This window comes from Vigna radiata, chromosome 4 (assembly GCF_000741045.1).
Source record: "Vigna radiata var. radiata cultivar VC1973A chromosome 4, Vradiata_ver6, whole genome shotgun sequence".
Classification (NCBI taxonomy): Eukaryota; Viridiplantae; Streptophyta; class Magnoliopsida; order Fabales; family Fabaceae; genus Vigna; species Vigna radiata.
The window spans coordinates 235793-242132 of record NC_028354.1 but is presented as its reverse complement, the minus strand read 5'-3'; the positions used below and the strand labels follow the sequence as shown (position 1 = coordinate 242132).

The following is a 6340-nucleotide window of genomic DNA, read 5'->3' as shown; positions in this document are numbered from 1 at the left end:
TGAAGAAGTGTACATGGAACCACCACCAAGGTTGGATATTCGGGAAGGACAGGTTTGCAGGTTAACCAAATCTCTATATGGGCTCAAACAAGCTAGCAGACAATGGTTTGATAAACTTTCTTCCTTTTTAATTTCTGCTAACTATACTCAATCCAAATCTGACCACTATCTCTTTATTAAGAAGACTTCTACAAGTTTTACAACCCTCCTTGTATATGTAGATGACATTATTTTAGCAGGAAACTCTATTAAAGAGATTGATCATATTAAGGCTCTTCTTCATCATGCTTTTCGGATCAAAAATCTAGGAGAGCTAAAGTATTTTCTGGGTTTTGAAGTTGTTAGATCTAAGAAAGGAATACATCTATGCCAAAGAAAATACGCTTTGGACATTCTTGAAGACACAAGAATGCTGGGATCCACTAGTAAAAAAATAGTCTTTTAACGCGCCTAATATGCCTCAGTTCTCACACAACCGAAACATATTAAAACGCGGTGGCATTTTTGTAATTAAAACAAACTTATATGCCTCGGTTAAGTGAAAACCGGAGCCTATGGACTCTACTGCCTCGGTTATTTACAAAACTGAAGCATTCGACATAGTTGTATCGTTTCGGTCTTCTACGAACCGATACCATTGGGCTTTTCTGTTTCAGTTTGCCTTCTAACCGAGGCATATATGTCTCTTCCAGTCATCTCTCGAGACTTTCCTCCCACATCTTCATTCAAGGTTTCTCGAGGTATATCTTCGTGCAAACCCTATTCTTCACCTCTGTTAGGTTTCCCACATCTCTAGTCCAATTTCTTACCATTTTGGCGGTTTAAACCATTGAATATCTCTCTCCCTACCGTTAAATGCCTTCCTCCACTGATTTCACCAATTAGTTATTCTTTCTTCATTTTCCACCGATTGGAACTTCCTTCATTGATTATTTCCCTTTTTCATCTTCCATGGCCATCTTCACGAAGCTCCGTCGTCACGGATGGTGGCCTGTCTACTGTCATCGCCAAGCCCAGCAGCTACGGCGACGAGTTCTTCTCCTTCTCTCTCGTCACCGCCAAAGGATGACAAATCTGGGGTTTGCGTTTTGACTTTCTAGCGGTGGTGCAGCATCGGAGTTTCTCGTGGGCGAATGTCGTTTAGGGGCTTTAGGGTTTGAGGGCTTGAGGTCGTTTTGGGGGCTTGAGGGCCAATGTCGGAGTTTCTTTGGGGTTTTGTCGTTTTGGGGCTTGAGGTCTTGGTGGAAAAGGTTGGAGTGGGTGTTGCAGACGCAGACGTCGCAGGACTTGCGCTAGGGTTCGAAGGAGGTAGAGAAAGGTTCATTTTTAGAGGCGGAAAAGGACTTTGTCTGGCGTAGCTCCGGGAGGGCGGGTGGGCGAAAGGGGGCTTTAAGGGNTGGTGTGTGTTGCACGGAGGTGGTATTTGGAGAAAAAAATTGATGCATTGCTTGGAGAATGAGTGGCAGCAAAGAGAACAAGTTGACAAATTGTTCATTGAATAAAAAAAATGAATTTGGATGTCTTGGGAAGAGGAGCTCACGGATTCAAGAGAAAATGGTTTTCTTATGTTACTTTTATTTGAATTTAGAAATTACCTTTGCATTCATGTGCACACGGTACCAGCCATGTGGCACTAGTAAAAAAATAGTCTTTTAACGCGCCTAATATGCCTCAGTTCTCACAAAACCGAAACATATTAAAACGCGGTGGCATTTTTGTAATTAAAACAAACTTATATGCCTCGGTTCAGTGAAAACCGGAGCCTATGGACTCTACTGCCTCGGTTATTTACAAAACCGAAGCTTTCGACATAGCTGTACTGTTTCGGTCTTCTACGAACCGATGCCATTGGGCTTTTTTGTTTTAGTTTGCCTTCTAACTGAGGCATATATGTCTCTTTTCCTCCCACATCTTCAGTCACGGTTTCTCGAGGTATATCTTCGTGCAAACCCTATTCTTCACCTCTGTTAGGTTTCCCACATCTCTCGTCCAATTTCTTACCATTTTGGCCGTTTAAACAATTGAATATCTCTCTCCTTACCGTTAAATGCCTTCCTCCACTGATTTCACCGATTAGTTATTCTTTCTTCATTTTCCACCGATTGGAACTTCCTTCATCGATTATTTCCCTTTTTCATCTTCCATGGCCATCTTCATGAAGCTCCGTCGTCACGGATGGTGGCCTGTCTACTGTCATCGCCAAGCCCAACGGCTACGGCGGTGAGTTCTTCTTCTTCTCTCTCGTCACCGCCAAAGGATGGCAAATCTGGGGTTCGCGTTTTGACTTTCTAGCGGTGGTGCAGCATCGGAGTTTCTCGTGGGCGAATGTCGTTTAGGGGATTTAGGGTTTGAGGGCTTGAGGTCGTTTTGGGGGCTTGAGGGCTTGAGGGCCAATGTCGGAGTTTCTTTGGGGTTTTGTCGTTTTGGGGCTTGAGGTCTTGGTGGAAAAGGTTGGAGTGGGTATTGCAGACGCAGACGTCGCAGGACTTGCGCTGGGGTTCGAAGGAGGTAGAGAAAGGTTCATTTTTAGAGGCGGAAAAGGACTTTGTCTGGCGTAGCTTCGGGAGGGCGGGTGGGCGAAAGGGGGCTTTAAGGGTGGCGGCGGTGATGGATGGAGGTTTGTGGGTAGTGGCGGGGCTGTTGTTGGGGTTGAGGAGGGCGAGACATTCGCAGAGGCATGAGGGACAGAAGCCGGTGAAGGCTTCGTCAGGGTGGCTGGGGTAGGAGGTGAATCTTCGTCAGTGTTGAGGGTGATGAAATCAAACACGACCATGCAAAGGTATCCAACAATTTTCCCATGTGCAATTTGCATGAGTCAAACATCAATATCTGTGGGTGTGAGCACTCGTGTGAATGGAGTAACGATCCTTGATTTTTAATTATTATTGCAGGTTGATAATGACCCTGGGTTTCACTCCCAACCTGACAAGTCCAAAACTGTGATTGAGAATGATGCAGTGTTTTCTAGTCCAACTTTGGAATCAAAAACTAAAATCCTTGGCAGTAGTAGTTCACTGCAGCAGAATGCAAACATGGAGCATAAGTTAGATCATTCGGGTCATGGAAGTAATCAAGTTAGTGACTATAATTGTGGTCAAACTCAAGATGTAGATGTGAACTCTAAAAGTTGTTATTGTGCTCAGGAGAATTCATTTGTTCTATTTTCTGTTGCTCTTGAATGTTGTTTTTGTGCTTAAAGAGATTTCATCTGTTCTTTTTTCTGCTGCTAGTTATTTAGGTCTTGACTGCAATTGGGAACTTCTGCATATGTTCAATTGCCGTGGGAATGTTTATTGAGATTATTGTTATGTATCCCATCTAAGATCGACAATATCGCCCTGGAATTGATAACCTTCTTATGCTTCTCATTGGTGGAATCCCAATTGCCATGCCCACAGTTCTCTGAGTGACTATGGCCATTGGTTCTCATAGGCTATCGCAGCAGGTATGTTAGGTTCAATTAAGTATGTTTGGTGGACATTTGCTAGAAATAGTGATTAATTGGTTATATGATTTTTTTTTGTGGTCATATTTATTTTTCAATTTTAATCTTTAAATAAAAGATTTTTAAAATATAAATAATTATTTTAGTGACGATATCTTCAATTTTAACTATTCTTTTGATTTGACATTAAATTTAAACTTAATCATATTTATAATTATAAAACTATATACCATACAACGTCGTATTTGTTAAAAATTGATATATAAAGAAACTTATGGAAAAGGCCAATTTATTCTAATGACGACATTGCATTAAAGTGATTAATTGGTTATATTGTTTGGTGGACAATTGAGAATCAAGATGCTATAGACACTGCCATAGTTGGGATGTTAGCTGATCCAAAAGAGGTTAGTCATTGATATGTTAATTCCTTTGATGGCGTCTTTATTATCTTGAATCCTCTGTAGCTATAATATGCACTGCATCATAATTTTTGTTCTGTACTCATCTTTGTATATTAATTTTCTTTTCTATCTTGCTTCTATTAAGGCTCGTCTCGGTATCAGAGAAGTCCATTTCCTTCCTTTCAATCCCATTGATAAGAGAACGACATTGACATATATTGATCGTGATGGTAAAATGCAGAGTAAGCAAAGGTGCACCAGAACAGGTAACCTACTAGCATTTTTTCTCATGAATTTCTGTTGAAGTCTTGCTTATTATTCTCATTCTGATTTGTACAATTATGACATGACTGCTAGATCCTTAATCATGCAGTTATAGATAAATTTGCAGAGCGTGGTTTACGTACCCTTGCAGTAGCATTAATTGATTCATTGCATACACTATTACATGATACTAGACCAATATATATTTGTACTTCATGCTAGAGATATTTACTTGGCTTTCTCCATTTTATACAGGACGTTCTAGATGGAAACAAAGAGAGTCTAGGTGGCCCATGGCAGTTTATTGGCCTTTTGCCTCTGTTTGACCCACCTAGGCATGATAGTGCAGAAACAATACACAGGGCACTTAACCTTGGAGTCAATTTTAAAATGATTACAGGTACGTTACATATATGTTGAAAAACTTAAGTTTCTTGTATTTGTGGGACTAAAAAAACTTTTCTTTAAATATGTATCCTTCATTTGCATTGCTTGGGTAGGACAAGGATGAATCCATATCTGCATTACCTATTGATGAACTGATTGAAAAAGTAGATGGGTTTGTTGGTGTTTTTCCTGGTGTGTTTCTATCTTCATCTTTGCAATTGGTTGTTTTTAATACTATTGGTGATCATATATTAGATGAAAGATTGATTATAAATTGGAAGAATTTATCAATATGTGTTTGTTTTCTCATATTGATGTATATTTTGCTAGAGCACAAGTATGAGATTGTGAAACGTTTGCAACCCAGGAAACATTTATGGAATGACTGGTGATGGAGTGAATGACGCACCTGCATGCACTCAAGAAGGCCGACATTTTTATAGCTGTTGCTGACGCAATTGATGCAGCTCGGAGTGCATATGATATTGTTTTAACAGGACCTGGCCTTAGTGTTATTTTCATTATTGTATTAGTGAATGTTGCTCCTTAAAAGAGAATAAAATATTAGTTCCAATATTTTTACTAGAAAAGCATGATATTTGAAAAAAAAAATTCTTCTACTGCCTCGGTTAAACTCCAAACCGAGGCATAAGAGCTCCTCTATTGCATCGGTCCAACAGCAACTGAGGCCAAAAATCTGGTGAAAAAAAAAAGTGAAATAAGGAACATCTTCTACTGACTCGGTTGCATTTCAACCGAGGTAAAAACATACATCTTTATGCCTCGGTTCTAAACCGATGCAAAATGTGGTAGACTTTTTGCCTCGCCTGCATATACCTCGGTTGTAGAACCGGTGCGGAAAGGCAAAAACAACCGGTGCCATTTCCCTTTACTGTACTAGTGATCCAAACCTTGCACAACTCCTTTTTTGGGTGACACAAGTTCCTTATACAAAAATGAGAATCTCTTCACAGATCCTAAGTCCTACCGCAGGTTAATAGGGAAGCTTCTTTCCCTTACTAATACTAGACCTGATTTATGTTTCTCTGTTAATCTTGTTAGCCAATTTATTCATTCTCCTACTGAATACCACTATCGGGCTTTGCAGCACATGCTTAGATACATTAAATCCAGTCCTTCACAAGGCCTCTTCTTTGTTGCTGATTCTCATATCCAGATCAAAGCTTTCAGCGACTCAGACTAGGCTACTTGTCCTAATACGAGAAGATCTACCACTGGCTTTTGCATTTTTCTTGGATCCTCTCTTGTATCATGGAAAACTAAAAAGCAAAGTACAGTTTCCAGGTCGTCACCGAAGCAGAGTATCAAGCACTGGCTGCTACTGTTTGTGAAATCCAATGGATCTCTTACATCTTACAAGATCTCAATATTGAGACCACTACCCTCTACTGCGACAATAAGTCTGCCAGACATATTGTCCACAATCAAAGCTACCATGAAAGGACTAAACACATGGAACTTGATTGTCACGTTGTACGTGAGAAGATTCAAGTGAAACTCCTTCATCTCTTGCCTATTCATTCTAACGAACAGCTTGCGGACATATTCATTAAATCTCCTCACTGTGTGTGTTTTCAGTTTATTGTACCTAAGCTTGGATTTGTAAACATACATAATCCAGTTTAAGGGGAGGCTATTAGAGTTTGTTTTCTGTTAGGTTTGTTTTGTTTTTAGGATGTTTTCCCGTTCCCCTTTTCCTAACCCTTTAAAAGGTTAGGTTTTCCCCTTCCTTTTCAGTATTCAGAAAATAAAACAAACACAATATTGTAAAATCATTTTTCTCATATATGGAAAGTTGATGTTTCTTACCTTTCCTTGT

The 6340-nt window shown here is 39.9% G+C and overlaps 1 long non-coding RNA gene across 7 annotated transcripts; it reads left to right on the top strand.

Annotated features, from left to right (window-relative positions):
- The first annotated feature begins 2538 nt into the window (after positions 1-2538).
- LOC106758214 lies at positions 2539-4971 on the top strand. Of its 7 annotated transcripts, XR_002667455.1 has the most exons (6): positions 2539-2779; positions 2892-3445; positions 3799-3852; positions 3995-4115; positions 4369-4513; positions 4831-4928. It is a non-coding gene; the product is annotated as an uncharacterized LOC106758214 (long non-coding RNA). The 7 variants fall into 7 exon arrangements; XR_002667456.1 differs by having other exon boundaries at positions 2892-3074; positions 3231-4115; XR_002667453.1 differs by lacking the exon at positions 3799-3852.
- Positions 4972-6340: the final 1369 nt, after the last annotated feature.